Source organism: Rousettus aegyptiacus, unplaced genomic scaffold (genome assembly GCF_014176215.1).
Source record: "Rousettus aegyptiacus isolate mRouAeg1 unplaced genomic scaffold, mRouAeg1.p scaffold_m13_p_12, whole genome shotgun sequence".
In the NCBI taxonomy this organism is placed as follows: Eukaryota; Metazoa; Chordata; class Mammalia; order Chiroptera; family Pteropodidae; genus Rousettus; species Rousettus aegyptiacus.
Genome location: NW_023416287.1, coordinates 45,358,063 through 45,381,537, shown reverse-complemented (window position 1 = coordinate 45,381,537; position 23,475 = coordinate 45,358,063). Strand labels below are relative to the sequence as shown.

The 23,475-nt window shown below is 40.9% G+C and overlaps 1 protein-coding gene across 11 annotated transcripts in view; it reads left to right on the top strand.

Annotated features, from left to right (window-relative positions):
• LDLRAD4 (low density lipoprotein receptor class A domain containing 4) overlaps window positions 1–23,475 on the top strand; it is a 432,201-nt gene that overhangs the window by 19,512 nt on the left and 389,214 nt on the right. The window lies entirely within an intron of this gene.

Below are 23,475 nucleotides of genomic sequence, written 5' to 3'. Positions count from 1 at the left end.
CCCCATAGACTATGAACTCTGAGCCGTCAAAGTCTGTACTGTGCACTTTTATATTCCAAATTCTCAACACAGGGCCTCGAGCATAATAGGTCTTCTGTGACTGCTGAGGGAATGGCTAGATGAGACACAGCAGCATTGGGGATAATGACAGAGTATGGTCTAGTCTCATGCTTTTAGCCTAAGGAATCAACTCTGCTTTGGTAGACTTGGTCCCCTACTCCTTTATTAGTGTCCTACTGGGCACCTCATGTGGCACTGTGCTAGTTTATGAGGACCCAAAGATATGTAAAGTTCAACACTGGCCATAGTACTTCCTGTGTGATTTTCTATCAGTGTCTGTGTATACACGAATTCAGCTAGAATATTTTTCAGGGGCAACTTCTCTGAGGCTCTTCGGCAATTCTAACATTCATTGTCACTGCAAAATAAGGTATTACTACTTTGTGAACTGAGATGAGGCAGGAATCTTGCCTGGAGATAGACAGCAAAATCTAAGGTAAATCAACTTCAGTGTGGTCAGACTATGTGTGTGTCTGAGGGTCAAACATTGGGAGCAGAAGGAGCAGTGGTGAATTCAGGCCCCAAGACCTTCTTGCCAAAAGGCTGCTATTTGTGGGCCTTGATGGTTAGCCGGCCTCACAGCTTCTCACCCTGACTGAGCAATTGGCCAGCGCAAGGGTGACCTGCCAAATGTTAGTATTTTCTTCTGAAGTGGCACTGCTAAGTACTCTTCCTTCAACAGCAAAATGCTGCTCCTCCATCACTTCCCCCTGTTCACCTCATGTTGGACCCTTCTGGATGCTGGTTCCATGGGTCATGGTTAAGGAAATCCTACATCGAAACCACTCTTGCTGGAGGCTGGGTTTATAAAGACAACTACCCCATTTTCATCTATCTCTGTGTTTAACTGTAATTAAATGTTGCAGGGTTTATTTTCCAGAGAATCTCATGTAGCGCAGAGGTCACAATAGGTTTGGTTTCTGGAAAAATGGATGATTGTTACATCCATACTCTTTGCCACTGGCAGGAGACAGGACGACCTTGTATGACTTCTGTTGCTTGTCACCCTTTGCTGTAAGAATAGGGCTCAGGCCCCACTGTCTAGTTTCATCACATTTGAGAGTAGCTCAGTACAGTGTCTCTATCAGAGAGTACATCCCATAGGAGATCTTAGATTCATTCCTCATGCACCAGTTGCATTCTGGTTATTTCTCCATGCATGCCCAGCTTCCTTCTAAAAGTGGTTTAAAGACAGCTACAGAAAAACATCTATTGTTAAAAAATAATAAGAGATTGAGAGTTTTAAGACAAAGAAAATAAGAGTTTGAACATGGCTTTATTAATCAAAGAAGTAATTCAAACATATTGACTTACAGGAATCCTTTATTTACAAGTGTCCAGGAAGGTCCATCGAGATAATTTCATTCAGAAATTTTAGTATTTCAAGTTTCACCCAAGAGGAGTAAATTTCAAGTCATCCTAATACCAGTTCACATTTCTTTTACAGTTAAGGGGTTAAGGTTTTAGGATGTGCTGCTCTAAGGAGGTTGTCTAATTTCTACTGGCGTTTTGATTCAGGCCTGGAGCTGTGTTTGGGTGATTAGTAACATCTAAGTACCGTAGGGCAGGTAAGAGCTATACAGACTTTTAAGCACTTATTAATGATTTTCTTTAAGAAATGGATTTTTCACAACCATAATAGAGATTGATAATATTTTACTTTTTAAAATATGGTAATCCTGGAATACTATGTAGTTTATATAGTGTGTAGAAAAAGAACTGAATGCAGACGGTGTATTGTTTTATAAAGGATAATAATTAAAGTAATTTTCAAGTAGTTTATTTTAATCTCATCTAACAGTTTTGTGTGGCCTTCCTCTCAGCTCTGACCCCTCTTGTCCCAATTTAATTTCAGCTGTTAAACAATTAGAGCCCCCATTAGCTCCAAATTAGCACTGTCATCTTATTCAGTCATTTTATTTATCAGGAGCAGCAGTGCTAGCTTGCTTTCTTCTTCATTTTGCTGGGAGCATCTCATCTGCTTGTCTGAGAGGCTTAGTGTTTGCTTGTTCTTTTTGCCTTTGTTCCCACATTCCTCATTTCTGCATCCCTTATATGAGTGTCTCTGGGCTCTCTTTTATTCTGGAAGCACTTGGAGTCTTTGTGTCTGACCTCAGCTGATCTTAATTTTCCAAGCAGGCCATGTTTTCTTTGAGAACACTTTACAACTCGACTTTTAAAGGGGTGAGGCCACCTTGTCATGAGCCTGCATGGTCTGAGGGCAGGGCGCCGGAGCTGTCCCCTGGCCTCTGCCACTTCTAGCTCAACCTTGGGCACTTACTAACTTCTGCAGAGTGGGCATAATAACGTCTCTCAAATTGCCAGGAGGAAAAATGAGACAAAATATGGGGATGCACTAGAAAATCTATTCATCCATCTACCCACTCACCCACCCATTCATCCACCCTACCCAACTCCACCCACCTTTCTATCACTTATTAAACTTAATTGCCAAGAATAAATTATATTAATAGTAGGGTAAAGGCTCCCTGTGCTTCTCTTTTTGGTTATTATAGTTACTAATTAACCTTTGAAACCTTTTGAAATTATTTATTGACCTACATGGAGTATACTGTGGTTAATATAATCACTTATATTTATACGTACAAGTGTTAACATCAAAACTTAGGTCTCTCCTCATATTTTCCACACACACACACACACACACACACACACACACATGCTCATTCAGATATACACATCCGTGCGTGTACATGCATACAGCAAGTCTCTTTAAAAATATTTTTTGTTTCAATTACAGTTGACATACAATATTATATTAGTTTCAGGTATAAAACATAGTGATTAGACTTTTATATTAAACTTAACAAGTGAGCACCCTGGTAAATCCGGTACCCACTGACAAAATACATAGTTATTATAAGACTGCTGACTATATTCACCATGCTATTATACTCTACAGCTCCATGACTATTTTGTAACTACCGATTTGTACCTCTTAATCCCCTCCCTGTCCACCTTCTCCCTAAATTCGTCTCACAATCCTACAGCAATCAAAATGCTCTCTGTATCTATAGGCTTGTTTCGGTTTTGTTTGTTTGTTTATCTTGATCTCTAGATTCCACATGTAAGTGAAATCATGACATTTGTCTTTTTCTATCTGACTTACTTCACTCAGCACAGTACCCTCTGGGTCCATCCATGCTGTTGCAGATGGCGAGATTTCATTCTTTTTTGTGGCTGAGTAATGTTCCCTTGTGTGACCTCTTCTTTATCCATTCATCTACTGATGGACAATTAGGTTCCTTCCATAACTTGGCTGTTGTAAATAATGCTGCAATGAACATGTGGATGCACATGTCCCTTTGAAGTAGTGTTTTGGGTTTCTTCTGATAAATCCCCAGAAGTGGAATTGCTGTGTCTATGTCTCTTGTTTTAAAGTCTTTTATTGATAGATATGATTATTGATAGATATTGCTATTTTATTCTTCATGTTTCTGGTCTTTTTCTCCTTCTTCTTAAAGACGTCCCTTTCACGTTTCTTTTAATACTGGTTTGGTGGTAATGAACTCCTTTCACTTTTTCTTGTCTGGGAAGCTCTTTATCTGTCCTTTGATTCTAAATGTTAGCTCTGCTGGGTAGAGTAATCTTGTTTGTAGGTCATTGCTTTTCATCACTTGAAATTTTTTGTGTAAGTCCCTTCTGGCCTGCAAAGTTTCTGTCGAGAAATCAGCTTACAGTCTCATAGGAGCTTCCTTGTAGGTAACTGACTGCTTTTCTCTTGCTGCTTTTAAGATTCTCTCTTTGGCATTTTAAATATGATGTGCCTTGGTGTGGGCCTCTTTGGGTTCATCTTGTTTGGGACTCTCTGTGCTTCCTGGACTTGTATGTCTATTTTGTTTGCCATGCCTGGGAGGTTTTCTGTCATTATTTCTTCGAATAGGTTTTCAATCCCTTGCTGTCTCTCTTCTCCTTCTGGTACCTCTAGATGTGAATGTTGATATTCTTGATGTTGTCCTAGAGGTCTCTTAAACTGTCTTCATTAAAAAAAAATTTTTGTTGTTGTTCATACTATTCTGATTGGGTGTTTTCTGCTCCCTTACCTTTCAAATAGCTGATTCCATCTTCTGCTTTACGTAAGCTCCTATCGATTCTCTGTAATGTATTCTTCATTTAAGTTACATTATTTTTCATTTCTAACTGGTCCTTTTTACGTTTTCTATCTCCATTTTTATGTTCTGACTCTTTGCTGAAGTTCTCATTGAGATCATCGAGTCTCCTTTATAACCCCTGGTAGATTGCCTGTCTCCATTTTGCTTAGTTCTTTTTCTGGAGCTTTGTTCTGTTCTTTCATCTGGGACATGTTTCTTCGTCTCTCCATTTTGGCTGCCTCCTTTTGTTTGTTTTTATGTATTAGGTAGGGCTGCTATGTCTTCTGTTCTTAGTAGAGTGGCCTTATGTTGTAGGTGTCCAATGGAGCCCAGTGGCACAGTCTCCCCAGTCACTTGAGCTGGATGTTCCAGGTATGTTCCTTGTGTGAGCTGTGTGTGCCCTCCTGTTGTAGTTGAGCCTCAGTTGCTGTTTGCATGTCAGTGGGAGGGAGTGACTCTCAGGCTGATTAGTTGTGAGGACTGGCCATGACTGTAGTGGAGGAGCCAGACACAGCAAGTATTATGTTGGAGTATTCCTGTGTGAAGTTTGAGCTTCTAGGAGAGCTTATAGATTGACCCTATGGTTGGGATTTTCTATCTACTAGATGGATGGGAGTACTCATTTTAAAGTTAAATTTAATAAATATTTTGGAAACATGTATCATATGTGTCATAAGCAATCTTTTGGAAGAAACAAACAAAAGCACGTGAATTAATTGTGTCTTTGGAACCTAATCATTTTGGAGGGGGTGTTACCTTTTATGCATACAAGATTCTTGGAGAATATTATCATCTATCTCAGATTCGTAGACATATGGTGGAGGTGATGGGTTTCTGTAAGTGGAGCTGTGCCTGAGTCAGTGCCATAAGATGAAAATGTTGAGAAACGATTTTGGAGGCAAATAATATGCATGAAGTACGTATGCAGGAGTGACTCTGACTGTTCAAGACCACATGTCCCTGGACTTGCACCATGTGTGTCACTTAGTCTGTCCCAAACCCAGGAAGGGCTGACTGTGCTGTGGCCCCAAACCACAGGGGCCATGCTTAATACCACCCTGGCTTCACGATTAGCAAATCCTTATTCAATCCCAAGGGATAATGGGGCAGATTCAAGGTGAGACAAGTAAGTGACAGGGGACTTTTTTATTTGTGCATTGGGTTTAGCAATGCCAATTTTGGGGGCTGCCTAAAGTTTTTGCTGAGTTTATTCTAACAGAAAATACTACTACTCCTAATTAATATTCATGTAAGACTTTGCCAAATGCTTACTATACAGATATTATTGTCATCCGCTCTTTCCAAATGTAGAAACTGAAAACCAGAGAGGTTGAGTGACTCACTCAAGTCACAGGGCAGGAAGGAGTTGGCTCTGTCCCTCCAGCCTACATTTTGGACCCTGGCTCAATGTCTTTCTATAGCCCACACATATCTAAGGATTGTTCTCCAAATAGGATGGGAGCAGACAGTATGATGGTTCCTGTTTCAAGAAGGGCGAAGAAAAGTGATGTTTCTCAAATCACATGTACAGATGGCAGTTCTTGGCCTCCTGATGAGGGTAAAGGAGCAGAGGCCCTTACAGCTCTACTCAGATGTGAGTGTGGGCCTCTTCTTTACCCGTTTCTCTGTGGCTTCTGCCTCTACTTACTTGTGGCCCAGTGGGAGGACTCAGGGACAGGGCATGCAGAGTGCTGAGCATGTGTCCAGCATGCAGTGGGGCTCAGGGCTCAGAACACTGTTGCTGTCATTACTCTTTTCTACAGAGTGTGTCTCTGCCTGGAATTATAAGGCAGGCACTAATAGATGTATAAGTAGATGCTCAAGAGTTAATTAAAAATGCATTGTTAAAAATGGGTTCAGTGTGTGAACAAAGATAGGCATGAAGGTTGGGCCCTGTGTTTTTAGAGGCTAATTAAAGTACATGAGCACTGATAAATTCAGATAACCCGCATTGTCTAAAATAACCATAAAGCAGTCACTAAGGAGCTAATGGCATAGGATGCTGTACTGGCAGCCTGCAGAGGTCCAAGTAGTCTGTAGCCATTATTGCTCTCAAGCTCTACCTGTTTTCACCCATATTAAGATCAAACTGTGCCCACGGGTCCCGGCCCTGAGGACCTCAGCTGCCTGTACCTGGGATGTGCATTCATTGTGTTTCTGTAGCCCCGAGTTTAAGATGTGTGTGGAGTTCTCCCACGCCAATTGTCTAAATCACTGACAGAATTATTTGGTTAGGTTTCTGTAAACTGCTTCATTGGCGATGAGGAGAGGGAAAGCAATTTATTATTGATGAGTGTGCATATACCGAGGTTATGTGCATTTGCTTCCTTTTAGTTGGTCCCTGCCATAAATATGAAACGCAGATGCTGCAGCCATTACTGGTGACTGGCCCATTGCTTATTGGCTGGAGTAGGTATTAGAATGGGCAGGGCTCTATGAAGAAGCGTGATCCACAGTAATAGAATTTCCTGTTTTGTCATTGTTTTGGGAAATTGGGCTCCAAAGATGATCTGTGGAGTGAGCTGTGTCAGAGGCTGTCTTTTCCTACTACAACATTTAGCCAGTTTATTTGGAGTGGTCTGCACTACTGACGTTCTATCAGTTACACTTAGAAATGTGAATATTTACACTTAATAACCTCAAGGCTAAACAGTCTTGCAGGTAGATCACAAGTGATTGATAACTTGAGATTTTTAAAACTATGTTTTGTTCCTGAAAATCTGTTATGCATTTTTATCCACAAGCACTTGAAAAATTTTTTCCTAATAACAAATTTGTATTCATTGCACACAAATGTAGTGATGGCATGCTAAAGACTAAAGAAACCTGGAGCAAACTCAAGAACTCTAAATGTCATAATTAGAAACACATCCGTTCTCACTGACAGTCTTTTAAATTTCAACCTGGCTAGCTTTTTAGAAGCCAGGAGGTAGTGGTTATTCTGGGTTACATTTTCAAGCTACAGGATTTAAAAATCCATATCCTTCTCCTGTCCACAATCCTTAGATATGTGTGGGCTATAGAAAGGCTTTGAGCCACTGCTTTTAAAAAAGTTTTTTCAATTATTTTGAAATTATTGCAGATTTATAGACGAATTGCAAAGATAGTGCAGAGTTCTCATGAGCCCTTAATCCAACTTCCCCTAATGCAGGCATGCCTGCATTAGGGGAAGTTGTCTTATTGCGCATTGCCTTATTGTGCTTCGCAGATGTTAGGATTTTTACAAATGCAAGGCAAGACCTTCAACTAGCAAAAAGATTAGGACTTGCTTTATTGCAATACTCATTCGATTGTCATAGTCTGGAGTGGAACCCGCAGTATCACCAAGCTGAGCCCATATTAACATTTTACTCAGCTACACACACTTACCACATTAACATTGTGATAATTTGATCACATATCAAATTAGTGTTGGTACAGAACTGCTAACTGAAACCACAGACTTCATTTGGATTCATCAGATTTTCTAGTAACGTCCTTTTTCTCTTCCTAGATCCAAACCAATATGCCACGATGCATTTAGCCGCTGCTCTTTTTTATTCTTTAAACGATTTTATTTTTAACTTTTTATTATGGTAAAATTTCAAACTCTATAAAAGTAGAGAACAGTATGGTGAATTTCATTCTCAAGCATGATCAACATATGTCTAATCTTACTTCTTCTTTCTCCACCAATTCTCATTTCCTATTTAATAAGTTGGCCTGAAATGAGTGATTGTGACCCTCAGCAGTAACCTTCACGTGTGTGTATTAGGTCTGCAGAGATCGTACCTGGCTGCATGCTTGTTGTTTGTCATCACGTGGTCCCTTCCTAAGGCTCTGGAGTTGCTACTGAGAGCACATTTAAATGAGAACTGGATTTGATAATTTCCCTGCTTTCTGCCACAGTTTCCAAGAAAAATGCTCCCAGTGCAAGGGATAGGCAATGGGATCTGTTGGCCAACACACTCCGGAGCCTTTCTTCATCACTTCATGTTATGTTTATCATTCTGTAAGACCCTCCTATTCAGAAAAACCTCTCCAACTCCACATAATTTCACTTTTCTGGAGATATGTGATTGTAAGAGCCAGACTAAAGTAGAGAGTCTAATAGGAGAACCACTGTCTTATTACCATATTCAGCCTTTCCTGAGGTGCCCAGGATCTTTATCTTACCTTCAAATGCCAAAGAGTTGAAGTTACCCCCTTGCTCCAAATGTACTCCTTTCTCTTGGCAGAGCTGTCTTTCTTGTAGCTTTTCCTAATTATTGGCTGGTGACCATCACAGTCATTATTACCCCAATTAAGCATTATCTGGTAACTGTTGAATGAATGAATGAACAACCAATCTACTAATAAATAGGTTTATGGGTTTCATTGTTAAGCTGCTTCACACCAAGGTGTTAATAGCTATTAGTATTTCCACTGTTGATCCCTTTGGGTTATTTACATTTCATGGAGAAAGTGTCTTGAGGAATAATTGTTTAACCCAAATGTGTCATTCCTGACCTTTTTGGCTGGCTACTGGAAGAGACTAAGATGCCTTTCTTACTGGTCTTCAAAACAAGTTAGTGGCTTATATGAAAACTCAACCCCAGTGACTAAATGAGGCAAATTGAAAAGAACGTTATTTTTGTGGTTCTTTAGAAATATGATTTTGAAGGGGATTTGGGTCTTCCAATGAGAAACAGTATGTGTTGTAATGTCTCTTTATGTTGGAATAATTCTCTTTTCTGTAAATAAAGTTTTTAATGAAAAACTATTATTGCTGAAGCTCAAATGAAAATATGCATTTATTATTTCAACAATTAGTTACTTTGCTTACTGCCGGTGCTGCCAGTGTTAGGGGACCTGGGGCTGACCAGGTGGCTAACCTCAGGTTGACTTTGATACACACATGATATAATTACAGTATTTATTGCTTAATTTTTACAATTATGAATAAAAACCCAAGACAGATGATGATATTGGCACTACAGTTGTTCCATTGGAACTTGGTGGGTCCCCAGCGCAGTGTTAGGCACTGGGACTGCTGTAGATGTGAGTCACAAGGTCTGACCTCTGTACTTAGTCATTTAAAAAATTAATTACAGGTAGACGTTGATGCATCGTTTTGTGTATCTGTCACATAAAAATGTGACGCTGTATCTCAGTGGTGTCTGCACGTGAATCAGTCAGTCCTCACTTAACAGGGTGGGATCTCAGAGATGACTGATGACCATGGCAGATATCTGAATTGTGTAATGTGAAGATCACTGAAAAATGCAGAGGAGCCAATGGGAAAAACTGAGATGCCATTGGCTGACATTGTAAGTAAGGTTTATGTGAAATTTTAGAAACAGCCTCCTCTGCCATCTTCCTCCATATCCACAGTCACGTCTACATAAGGATATCTGAATTTGGGCCCCTGCAGAGAGGCAATCTTTGTTCCTAGAATAGTATCCATATAATCTTGTCAAATTTTTCTTCTGTTTATTATTATTTTTTTTTGTCTTGGTCTTTTGCTAGTTTTCCAAACCACTGCCTACACCATAAGACCTCAGGGAACAGATGGCGTGAGACAAACTCAGGCTTGTTTGGCAGTTGGAGCAACCAGAGGGTCCAGGGTCCAGGCTTGCTCACTCCTGGCATACCACCTCCCTCACCCCTTCTCCCAAGTCTGAGTGATCTCTAGGCCCTGCGCCTGGCCTGGGCTCTGGATGAGGGGTCAGACTGTTGGGCCTCATCCCAGAGGAGCCCTAGGTTGTGGCTGTCTTCAGTCTTGATGTTCTGTTTGTGCCGGGAAGTGCCACAGGAGAAAAAAAGCAGTGAGACAAAGGTACTGGGACATAGGATAGCTGTAGTCCTGGGGAAATAGGCAGCAGGAACCAGAGCCTGCAAGTAACCAGAGTCAGTCGTTGTGAGGAAAGCCAGAAACATTTTCATATGCTTCTGCTGTTCTCAGCATGAGCGTGCTTAGGCTGTTTACTGAATGTCATTGACCCCATTTTTTTTTAGAGATGTAATATGAAGTGAGGAAGAGCAATATTTAAAAAATCCCTTTTTTCTTCTTTCCTCCAACTGTTTGAAGGAATTCCTAAGCCTGCAGAGTAAACTAGCATTAGGATGGTTAATAAGTCTTTCTTATGACTATTTTAATATGAGCAGGCAAGATTCCTTTTGGGACAGATTATGACACATGGTGCTGATGGAGTTAATTTATAATAGGAGGTATTATGTGTATTTGTGAGTTCTGCAAATAAGAAAGGGAGAGGGACAGAGACAGAGAAGAAGGAATGTATTCAAAAACAGAAAAACCTGGAATTCAAAATAGGCTTTTGATATTCTCTTAAAGATCTAACAATCAGAATCAATCATACTTTTATTACTTTTCTGTAGAAAGGAACACAAGTGCTCTTGATTACTCACAGAGCTGTACATGTCCCTTTACACACAGGTGTCACCTCCTCTGAGATTGTTGAGTGAGTCTCTAATGACCCACCTCATCTGCTCACTCACCATCTCAGTGTGCTTGGCCTGGCCCAGTTGGCTTTGGGAGCTGACTGTAAAGTGGGGAGAATGTAGTGATCAAGGAGTCCTGTGAATATATGTAGAATTGCCTCTGGGGAGAACCCACAAAGCAAGCATGAATGTGAGAGAGGTTCCCTACTTCCTGGGCAGAAGGTGGTGAAAGAGCTAACGGGGGACAGGTGCTCACAGTGGAGGCAGGGGAACAACCTAGGAGGGAGCGTGGGGGTCAGGCGGATGACAGGGTATCCCATAGGCTGGTTCAGGGTTTTCTCTTCTGAGACTGTGTGGGATCTTGTAGGCTTTGGAAAACCATTGAAGGGTTTGAAGCAGTGGGATGACTAGCTCTGTTTTCACTTGACCACAGTGTGAAGACTGGGCAGAGAGCATGGAGGGTCTCACTTTGCACAGACGAGGATGGCTGGCACAGACAGGGCAAAGGCTGCTTTGAGGCCGCTCAGCTGATCTCGGGCATAGCTGGGCCTAAAACTCCAGCTATAGTGTTTGCTCTTATAGATATATCCAATATTGTCTTCCATTCATGACTGTTCTAGAACTAGATGTATCCCTACTCTAAACTGGAGTGAACCTCACCAAACAAAAATGACCACAAGTAGTAAGCATGAAAAAAAAAACGTTGGAAAGAAAAAAACCCAATTCTTATAATTTAACAAACTCCACTGTTAACATAAAGTGGGGTCCTGTGTGAGGGGGTCAGGGAAGTTCTCATCAGTCAGGTGATATTTGAGCAGGGAGCCAAGGGAGTGACCCGTGTAGGCACTTGGGAAGATTTCTAGGCATGGGGAACTCTGCAAAGGCATTGAGGCAAGAGCTTGCATGGAATATTTGAGGTCATGTGGCTGGCTGGAGAGGAACAAGGGGAAGAGAGAGGGATAGGTCAGGTATGTGTGTGGGAGTGTGTGTGGTCCTATAGGGTTCTGGTGAAAAGGGGGCTAGTCCAGGCTTGAAGCAGAGCTTGGCTTAAGTTTCATGACTGGAGTGAAATGGGGTGAAGTGGGGTGATGGTGGAGGAGGCAGTTGCAGTAATGAGGCCCTAGAAATGATGGTTCTCAAGTCAGGGTGGTCCAGGTGGATGGAATGAATCAGGATCTGGAAGGTAGAGTGGAGAGGGTTTCCATAGAGCTGAGAAAGATGAGGGCTCAAAGAATGTTTGCCTTTGTAACTGGAGTATTTTTCATCAGGATGGGGAAGATTAGGGAAGAAGAAGTTTTGATCATCATTGTTATTTTGAGGAGACAAATCATTATTATTATTATTATTAGTTGTAGTCGTAATTATAGTAGTAGTATTTTGGCTGACTTTTATTGGTGTTTGTTGTCATCTTGTTTCTGCCCAACCTTTGTGCTCTCTAACCTTTTAGAAAACAGCTTACCACTTATTTAGGGTGTTGTAGGTGTTAATTGTTCTGAAATCAAATGAAGTTTCTCTACAAGAAAGATTCAATTTAAAGTACTTTGATTCCTTAGGAGAAAGGGTGCTGTGTGTGTACACTCAAGGTTTTAATGCTCACATCCATGAATTGCTCTGAATTTGGGGATGGAAAGTTTGGCTGTTACCTTCCTCTAAAAAACATCCTCCTCTGTTTGAGGTGGGTCCTCTCTATGTTGTGAGTAGAAATTAGAGTCCCTTTACTGGCCTTGTTATCTAAGATACCCGCATGTGATGCTGGTTAAAGTGCATACTTGTCAGCCTTACCCCGATCCACAAATTAGAACCTTTTAACAGGTTCCTCAGAGGATTCGTGCACCTTGAAGTTTGAGAAGTACTGAGTGAGAACAATTGAAAGCATTTCTGAAGTCTTCTTGCTTCAAGGTCAGCATTTTATCAGGGCTGCTGGGTTTAAATCCAGTGAATACCAGCAGGTCTTTCAAGCTACTGTGAACAGGGTCAAGTTACAGATCACCGCCAACAGTATCTCCAGCAGTCTGGCACCCTGTAGATGCTTTCTTAGACAACCCTTTGAAAATGAGATCCCTGGTAAGCTGGAGTGTGTGCCAGCATGCAATAGAGGGCCTTCTCTTTTCTAAGGAGGTCAAAAGTGGTGGTTGAGTGAATGGAGAGGGGAAGCCCGGGTATCTGGCACCCAGTGTTGCAGGTGCACATGCTGGGGTGAAAGGAAATTCATATTGCCAAAATGAAATAGCTGTTTAATGTACATTGTTGCACTTATTTGGATAATATTGCCCATAGATATCGGAACTGTTTGTTGCATTTTCCTTAAACATTTCTCTTGTCAGAATGATGAGAAAATTGCTTGTGTGGGAATTCTAGAAGTACAAATTTGTTAATACTTCCTTTGACAATGGTTTGTATTTAGAGCTGTTTATGAGCTGTCACAAATCATTTCCAGTTAAAATGTGCTACCAATAACTCAGGTATTGATGGAAGAGTCTGGGAGGATATGCACAGCCACGAGGCCTCAGCTCAAGAAGGGCCTAAGTGTGTGTGCTGTAGGTCTTGTTTTTAAATAGATGAATTGAATTGTAAAGAGTGAAAATGGACTGGTTCCTATAGAAAAATTCTGTTTTGAAAATCTTTTAATGATCATCAGAAGCCCATTATTAAGGCATAAGTTTGAGATTTAGCCGTTTTTTTGATGGACAGGATAGAGAGGAATTCAGTGTGCTTCATTTTTTTTTTATATGTGTCCTTTTGTTCTTTTATTATGTTTGTCAGACTCAGGGGTGGTGCTATTAGCTCATTATGATAAGGATGTAGCATGGAGTTGTTTTCCCGCTAATAATGGCGGATTTTCCCTGACTGGGTCTGCCCCACCCCCTCCACCTTGTGCTTGTGGCTGACATTTGCAAGGGCTGGGGTTCAGAGTGCAGCCTGTGACCTTGTGAATTGTGAGAAACAAAATGGTCATATGGGGTATTTTTTTTTTTATGAGTCTTGATGTTTTATAGCAGTAGTTCTCCACTGGAGGCAATTTGATTCCTATGGGACCTTTGATGTAGACATTTTTTGTTGTCATAACTGGGAGGCAAGAGGCATTATTGGCATCTAGTGGGTAGAGCCAAAGGATACCGTATGTGTCCTACCACTTCAGATATTAGTAGTAGCTTCAGATATCAGAAGTGCTGAAGCTGATAAAAGTGGGTAAAGATTAGAACATATACCTTGGCCAGATAGTGTTGAAAAGATGTCCGATTTCCAGTGTCTGTTTCTATTTTTTCATTTGTTTACTCAATATTCAGAAAAGAAGTTTCACTATCCAAATCCATTTTTTTCAGCCAGGAGAGATAGTCACACCTTCTGAGGTCTAAATGGGCAGACTCCTTCGTCATAGGTAGCTCTACTTTTGTGCTTTCAGACATTTTGCTTGACAATGAAGAAGCACATCTCTAAAGGGATGGGAGAAGTTTTCTTTGTTAAGCTCCTGATTTACCTTAATCAGTGATTTCTATAAAATCCCTTTTTGTTAGCATTAAAATGGAATCTACTCATATAAAGTACCCATTGGAAATAATGGTGAAATACTAAAATGTGATAAATTTTTCATGAAGATTTAGGATTAGTAAATTTGAATATTTACTTAAGTTTTGCTTGTATGAATTCAAAATTCAAGTTTCTTTAAACAAGTCTTTAAAATAACTAGAGGGAAGTTCAGGTAATGGGATAATCTATCACCTGTGTACCAAAGGTTAAACTCTTTTTTCGCAATTGCCCTTCCTTTCTTTTACCAGGTCCATTGAAAGCTTTTGTGATCTGATTACACCTTACAGAAATTAGTAATTGATATATTTTTTTGTTCATTAATTCAGTCTTTAGGCCAATAATATTTCTTTCTTCCATTACCAAGGCCTTGGTTTGGTGTCTTATGATACAGATTTCCTCTTTCCTTAGCTGGACTACTGGTAATATTCAAATGGGGCAGAGAAAGGATTAGGCCAAAACGACTAGCCTTTTAACCTCTGTAAAACAGTCTTCCCAGAAAATGCTCTCTAAAGGGGATTCATAGTTTTAATCCAGAATGAATAGGAGCTGCCACCATATACAACTTCTGGGCCCAGTGTGATGGTGGACCAGTGAGTTCCCAGAGCAGGTTATAGTTTATCATTTTATGCTAAATTCAGGATGACAGTGTGTTCTTGAAACAAACTCTGTTTTTGGAGGCGATTGTTTTCCTGAAGTACTTGTACAATTTCCCACCACCAAGTGAAGGACGAATTTGCATAGTTTGTGGCTATCTCCTGATTTCTAATTGACTTTTGGGTAAAATGAGTTTTCATACTAAAATGTCTCATGGTTATAGCTCTTAGGTACTAAATAAAATAAAGCAAAAGACTTAGAATGTTCTATTTCTATACTACATGTTGTTGTATGGTTTTAATTCATTTTCTTCCTGTTGTTTCTTTAACTTTTTTTTTGACTCTATCTATCATCTATCTATCTATCTATCTATCTATCTATCTATCTATCTATCTATTATCTATCTATCTATCTATCTATCTATCTATCTATCTATCTATCTATCTATCATCTTACTCATAAAACTCAAGGGGCATTCATTCTACCTTCCCCTTAAAGAGAATTTATTTTCAAATAATTTTCCAAGAGCCCATATTGCTTTTCATTGAAGGTCATTACTTTAACCTACTGATTTTCAGTGTCATTTAAGTGGCTTATGTGCCAGCCCATGTGTCACAGCTTTGGAAAAGCACTCTGTTGCCTTGAGCTGGTTTCTGACCACAGCACCAAACATTTTCTCTCTTAGCAGACTGCTCCCTTGATGTCTGTGAACACAGTACCTTCTGTAGCTTTTCAGCAGCCCCTTTGAGATCTCTGAAGCCTTTCTCTGCCTTAGGAAACTGACTGGAGAAGATTGTCTTTTATGTACTGTCACAACAGACTTAAGTGTATTAGAGGGCTTTGCAAATCCTTCTCTAATCTATTTTGACAAATAGCTGAATAGTATTGATTTTACATGAACTTGGCCAAATCTGATCATGTTTGGAGTGAAGGGGTGCATCTGACAATTAGTGGGAAATAGTGATGTTCTAAAGTATAGCATTTTTGTGATTAAGCCAATTATTTTATTGGTTGTTGCTATTCTTTCTCTCACTGTTTCTGTTCCTCCTTGTAGATGTCTTTCTTTCTAGAACTTTCCTTGTCTTTTTTGATCTTCTGTCTCATAGACATGAATGATCACCTGTACCCATCTGACTTTGAATTGCTCCTGTTATGTTACTTGACTAAAAGGAGCTATCCAGCCTCGGTTGGAATCTTTGTAAAGACAAAGAGCTCATCACCACCAAATACAGACTATTTTGAGGACAGTACAGCTGCTGAAAACCTCCCTAAACAGGAAGACCTACCTGCGGCCTTCCTTGGCCCATGATTCAGAGCGAGGTTTCCTTTTCTTCCACATCAGCCCTGCAGATATTTGAAGATACCTATGATGCCCCACCTGACCTTCCTCTTTCCAAATTGGATGGCCCAGCTTGCTTTCATGTTCCTTCTCTGTCACGTTGACAGCCCCTCTGTTTTCCTCTTCTAGATGAAGGTGTGCTTACCAAATGGTGGTAGGAATGTTTTCCAGAGCCCAGCTACGATGCACAGTGTTTTAGTGTGGCAGGTTTGATGAGGTGATGAGAGCATTAGTGAGGCTGAGATGCTGGGGCACTTAGTCCTGATTCCAGTGACAGCAAAATTCTGCCCCAACATCCCATTTACTGCTAAAACAAACCAGACCAATAGGTTCTTGCTGTTCTGCTTGCTAGATGATAGATTTTCTTTGTATTATTTACCAAGAAAGAATGTCGATTCTCAGCCAAAGACTTGGATTCTTGGTTCCTGGTGAACAATTGTTAGAGCTCTCTGAGGCTCTTCATTGAGAAAATGCTCTGCCTGGAACAGGATATATCTCAGCAAATGTTTGTAAAAACCCTGTTTAGTTCAAGAGTGGGCTAAGAATCTTTGCTATTCGTTTCACTCTTCAGAGATTTTATGTGTTTGTGTGTGTGTGGGGGGGTTGCTTTGGCAGCTGTATCTTAAAGGCAACACTGATTAGGCCCAAAAGAGCTAGTGAGAATACTACCTGTAAATTAACCCTGTGGGTAGAAATTTAGATGATGTTGTTAGAAAGTGCAGTGTTTCTATCTTACTTTTGAATTTCAGGGATGAGCTCCAGGATTTGTAAAGACCTCATCTATACTGAAGACTGCCAGAGAGTTATGGCTCCCCTGGCCACAGAGTCATTCTAGTCCTATGTACAGAACCTGTACTGTGTGTGCATTAGGAAGGGAGGCATGGCAGGACTGGGAATGCAGGACTGTAAGTGCAACTGAGAAACTAAAGAGAGTGTGATGAAACGGGGGGTGATACTGAGGGAATAGGAGGGCCCACATGTAGTTTTGTACACAGGGACTGAACTATGAGACATGCCCATTGTGTGCATTTGTGAATGCCATGTGCCAGGCTTCACATCTGCATTATAGCAGATCTCACAGCAGCCTTGTGAGACCAGTGAAGGCACCAGATGCAGAGACCCAGGCTCATGAAGGCAGGAGCTGGCCAGGAGAGAGGTAGTGACTTGTGGTGACATTTTCCTCCATTTGCTGGTACAAATCCCAGTTGTACCCATTGCCAGCTGTGTGATATTGGATGATTCACTTGACTTTCGTATTTAAAAAATTTAAAAATTTTAAAAAATAATTAAATAAAATTTTAATTACCATTGACATACAATATTATATTAGTTTCAGGTATAAATATAGTGATTAGACAGTGATATAACTTATGGTCACCCAGAAAATCCAGTATGCATTGGATACCATATGTAGTTATTACAGTATAATTGACTATATTCCAAATGCTATACTTTACATCCTTATGATTATTTTGAAACTGCCAATTAGTATGCTTTATCCATTCTCCCCCTTCACCCATTCCCTCTAACTCCCCTCTTATTTGGCAACCATCAAAATGCTCTCTGTATCTATAGGCTTGTTTCGGTTTTGTTTGTTTGTTTATCTTGATCTCTAGATTCCACATGTAAGTGAAATCATGACATTTGTCTTTTTCTATCTAACGTACTTCACTCAGCACAGTACCCTCTGGGTCCATCCATGCTGTTGCAGATGGCGAGACTTCATTCTTTTTTGTGGCCGAGTAATGTTCCCTTGTGTGACCTCTTCTTTATCCATTCATCTATTGATGGACAATTAGGTTCCTTCCATAACTTGGCTGTTGTAAATAATGCTACAATGAACATGTGGATGCACATATCCCTTTGAAGTAGTGTTTTGGGTTTCTTCGGATAAATACCCAGAAGTGGAATTGCTGTGTCTGTCTATGTCTCTTGGTATAGCCTTTGCTTTAAAGTCAGTTTTGTCTGGTATAAGTATTGCTACCCCAGCTCTTCTTTTCTTTTTAACATTTTCATGAAGTATCTTTTTCCATCTGTTTACTTTCAGTCTCTGTGTGTCTTTCGATCTGAAGTGAATCTCTTATAGGCAGCATGAATAAGGGTCTTGTTTTCTTATCCATTTGGCCACCGTGTGTCTTTTGTTGGAGCATTTAATTTTTTGCGTTTAAAGTGATAATTGATAGATATGTAGTTATTGCCATTTTATTCTTCATGTTTCTGGTCGTTTTCTCCTTCTTCTTAAAGAAGTCCCTTTCACATTTCTTTTAATACTGGTTTGGTGGTAATGAACTCCTTTCGCTTTTTCTTGTCTGGGAAGCTCTTTATCTGTCCTTTGATTCTAAATGTTAACTCTGCTGGGTAGAGTAATCTTGTTTGTAGGTCATTGCTTTTCATCACTTGAAATTTTTTGTGTTAGTCCCTTCTGGCCTGCAAAGTTTCTGTCGAGAAATCAGCTTACAGTCTCATAGGAGCTTCCTTGTAGGTAACTGACTGCTTTTCTCTTGCTGCTTTTAAGATTCTCTCTTTGGCATTTTAAATATGATGTGCCTTGGTGTGGGCCTCTTTGGGTTCATCTTGTTTGGGACTCTCTGTGCTTCCTGGACTTGTATGTCTATTTTGTTTGCCATGCCTGGGAGGTTTTCTGTCATTATTTCTTCGAATAGGTTTTCAATCCCTTGCTGTCTCTCTTCTCCTTCTGGTACCTCTAGATGTGAATGTTGATATTCTTGATGTTGTCCTAGAGGTCTCTTAAACTGTCTTCATTAAAAAAAAATTTTTGTTGTTGTTCATACTATTCTGATTGGGTGTTTTCTGCTCCCTTACCTTTCAAATAGCTGATTCCATCTTCTGCTTTACGTAAGCTCCTATCGATTCTCTGTAATGTATTCTTCATTTAAGTTACATTATTTTTCATTTCTAACTGGTCCTTTTTACGTTTTCTATCTCCATTTTTATGTTCTGACTCTTTGCTGAAGTTCTCATTGAGATCATCGAGTCTCCTTTATAACCCCTGGTAGATTGCCTGTCTCCATTTTGCTTAGTTCTTTTTCTGGAGCTTTGTTCTGTTCTTTCATCTGGGACATGTTTCTTCGTCTCTCCATTTTGGCTGCCTCCTTTTGTTTGTTTTTATGTATTAGGTAGGGCTGCTATGTCTTCTGTTCTTAGTAGAGTGGCCTTATGTTGTAGGTGTCCAATGGAGCCCAGTGGCACAGTCTCCCCAGTCACTTGAGCTGGATGTTCCAGGTATGTTCCTTGTGTGAGCTGTGTGTGCCCTCCTGTTGTAGTTGAGCCTCAGTTGCTGTTTGCATGTCAGTGGGAGGGAGTGACTCTCAGGCTGATTAGTTGTGAGGACTGGCTGTGACTACAGTAGAGGAGTAGTTGTGCAGAGGCTGTCCTATAGAGCAGGATTCGCTTTTGCGAACTCTAGTGCCTGCTGAGTCTGCCCTTTGGATGTGTCATTTGTGGAGGTGACTGGGTGATGCTCTGGTGTGGTCTGAAGATGGCCACTAGGTGTGCTGTTTTGGTGGCCTCTTGGGAGGGGCTCTGTTGCAGGGCAAGGTCAGCTGTTGCCTGTGCCTTGCCTGGGGCCACTGGTATGAGCTACAAAGTGATCTGCAGATGGGTTCCACTTGTGCTGGGCTTGGAGGTGCAAGGGAGATGCTAATCAGGTAACTAGTGGCTACCACTAGCGCCTGTCTTGGGGCTGCTTAGGAAGAAGTACAGGCCACGTTGAGAGCAGATGCTGCTTGTTTTGGGTTTGTGAACCTTTAAGAGATTTTGGGACAGTCACCTACATGAGCTAGGAGAAGCTGTTTGAAGAGAAATGCTAGTGGTAGCAGCTTACATGGGCCTACAAGTTGGATAGGACAGTGTCTTGGGGCATCGCTGGGGTGGTGCAACTTATGTTAACAAGACTGATGGAGACTCAGATTTGGTGCCCTCCTGAGTGTGCAGGATGGGGGGTGGGAGGGCTCAACAAAGCAACAATGGCTTCTGCCAGCACTTCTATCCAGAGAACTTCACTTCTAGTCCTCACCCTGAAGCCAGATAATTCAGTTTCTCCTCATATGCCTCTGGTGCCTTTTGAGCTGCTGCCCTAGCCCTGGAGCTCAAAATGAGTGAGTCTATCAGTGAGTAAATCTGTGCTCAGACACTTTAAAAGGATAACCTGGAACCGCAGCCACCCTTCATCTCACTCTGCCATAACTTTCATTTGTTTTCACAACCAGAAGTTGTGGGGCCTTCTCTTTCTTACACTGGAACCCTGTTCAGGGGAGTCTGGTGCTGGGCTTGGGCCCACTGCTCCTCAGGGGACTTCTGCAGCTGAGATATCCCTCCCAATTTTTAATGACCACACATTGGTATGTGACTAGCTCCTTTTGCATCTCCACTCCTCCTATCAGTCTTTATGTGGCTTCATCTATATGTCCTTAGTTATAGGACTTCTGTTCAGCTGGACCTCAGGCAGTTCTCAATGATGACTTTTTTGTTGTTTAGTGGGAATTTTGAAGCCATCGTGGGAGGAAGAGAGGACTGCATGCCTACTTTGCCCTCTTGACCCTCATAGAGTTCTTATAAGGATTTTCAGAGTTAATAATATAAAGTGCTTACAACCATTTACAACCGATAGGGTGGCCTATCCTAAGTGTTATGATTATAAAGACTCAGGCCCATCTGAGTGCATTACCACTTTATTCGAAGGTCATTACTGAGGTATAGCCAAACTTCAGATTCTCCCATAATAGTAATCTTATTTCATTTAATAAAGCATAGTCAGCACGACTTTAGAATTTTGGGGGAAACTGTAATATAACCCTGGAGAAAGTCTGTTAGGCAGTTGTTGAGTGCAGGTTGGTCTGAGAGAAGGCTGTGTAATGTGCTGTGTTGGAGTCAGGGAGAGGGACTTGTTATACCTCCCCCCTTCCTCTCTGCATCTCCAATCTCTGTATCAATATGTCCTGTGATTTTACTTCTAAATATTTTTTCACATAACCTTTTCCATTTCTGTATGTAGTACTGCCTTAGATTTATACTGTTTCTTTTTTGGGCTTTTGCAATAGTCTCTGTACAGAGTTGTCTGTCTTTGACTTCTTATTTTTTTTCTCTCATACTTATATGTCCTTCCCTGTACTTTAGAGCAGAGGATCTCAGATTCAGTATGTGTCAATATCACCTGGAGGGCTCCTTATAATTCAGTTTCTGATTTGGTAGGTATGCAGTGGAGCCTCAGGCTTTGAATTTCTCATGTGTTCCCAGGGGATGCTGATGCTTCTGGTCCGTGACCCACTTCTGAGAACCACCACTCCAGTTACATGGCCCATTCCAGTCATGGCTGACCTTGCTTCAAAATATAAAGGCTGGACTTGCCTGTGTGGCCACAGGGTCACTATGGTCTGGCTTGAGTCTCTGTTTCCAGTCCCCTCTCCCACTGCTTTCCATTTCACGTTTCTCTAGTGACACTCAACAGACCATGCCCTTCACAGCTCCTGTGACTGGAACACTGCACTCTTCCATTTGTGCAGCACGGATTGTACTCAGAGAGGTTTTTCTAGGCTCATAACTTGTTGAAATGTGTAACAGGAATGAATTATTCTATAGCACTCAGGGGCAAGACATGCCACATCTCTGTTTTTCTAGAGTAAGTAAATCTCATTTGAGCACTGACTCACCAAGAAAGGTAAAATAGCTTATATCAGTCTTTTGGGGATGGAGTGTGTACCCCAGGACTTGTCAATCACCCACTGCATGCACTTCATTGTTATTGGTGCTGTACTCATGAATGGAACAGTTGCTTGATGCTCAGTTGGGGTCTTCTGAAGTTACTGTTGTAAGGGTGGGCCACCTGGTGCCAGTTCTAGAGAACCTTTGCTCAGCTGCTCTATGGAGCTTTCTCAGCCTGCTTTTCTGTCTCCATCTTCTCCAGCTCTTCTCCTGTAGCTTCTAAACAGGAAGCTTCCTTTCATACTTCCTCAGATAAATCAGTTTAATTTGAGTTTAGACTTCTTTTTTAGATGATGGTATGTTTAGGAATTATTTAGAAATGATTGTTAAAAATGCAGATTCCTAGACCCTATCCCAAGAGATTCTGACTCAGGAGTTGAGACGGTGCCTAAGAGTATGTGCTTTAATAAGAATGCTGGGCACTTTTGCTGTAGTTGTTCTGGAAGTCATGAGGCAAGTAACACTTACCCAAACCTCATCCCATCTTCTCCTTTGGACCTGGAAACACAAAAGGCCATTTTGCTATGAACAGTTAAATCATTCTGTTACCTATCTCATGATTATCATGAGTAGATTGTGGACTCCTCGAGGGCCAGGCATACGCTATGTTTCTTCACAAAGCCTGGTGCCTCAGACTCAATACTGATGTTTGCAGGAATAGTCTTGGAGACCAATGCATGCCGCAAACTGAGTAAGGAACCAAATTCAGGGTTTTGCCTTTTCTTTTCTTTGTGGCATGATGTGTCTGTGTCTTGAGAATTCTGAGGGTCTCTGATGGTTGCCCTCTTCAGTTCTGGGCTTCTACTTGGCATGGCTGAGAATGAGTTGTTTTTTAATTGGCAAAATTGAGAAAGCTTTTACATGGAGGGAAGGGAGATGCTTTAAAGATAGCCCAGCCCTGAGGTCCTGGCTAGATTCCTGGTCACATCCCTGGAGCCCTGTCCCTACTCCACCCCTTGGAATTGCCTTCAGGGTGTTAGCTACAGTTTTGAGCACAACCTCAAAGGATAGTGCATCACTGACTTGGTGGAGAATTGAAATGAACAGAATTCAGAGTAAGAGCAATACTAAAAGTTGCAATTTTTATGTTCCAGTGAGACTGAAAACCTTCTCTGTTTACTGAATGGTAGATCCACTTTCACATGGAATCTCGTCCTTTTAATAATATCATTTTCAGAGTTCTGGTCTAGGTCTTGGCTATAATCAACAGGGTTTCTGTGGCAAGGGAATGATTGGTAAAAATATTCTTAGACTGCAATTCCGAATTATGAAGATGATTTCTAAAATTGTGTAGTAGTCTTTAGTTATACCTATATTTTCCAAATATACTTTTACTTGAAAGGGCCAAGTAATTAAATGTATTAGAAACGTTTTTTTTTTGTTTTTTTGCATGAGTTTATGTAGAGTAATACATTTAAAATTAACAGAGAAATATTTGGTACTTTTGAAAACTCTACTTCGTGTGTGTGTGTGTGTGTGTGTGTGTGTGTGTGTGTGTATGCACACAAATAGGCTTTTAGCATTAACGGTTATCAGAAGAGTGGTCTGGCTTATTTATTTTGAAACAATCAGCACTAACTCTGCCTGTCATGTGTTGTGTCAGGATTTGAGAAGAATGAATTTTATCAGGATTCTGAAGTTTTCCAGGGGAAAAGCCTATGCATGATAATTCACTTTCTAAAAACAACCTGCGCAGTGTGC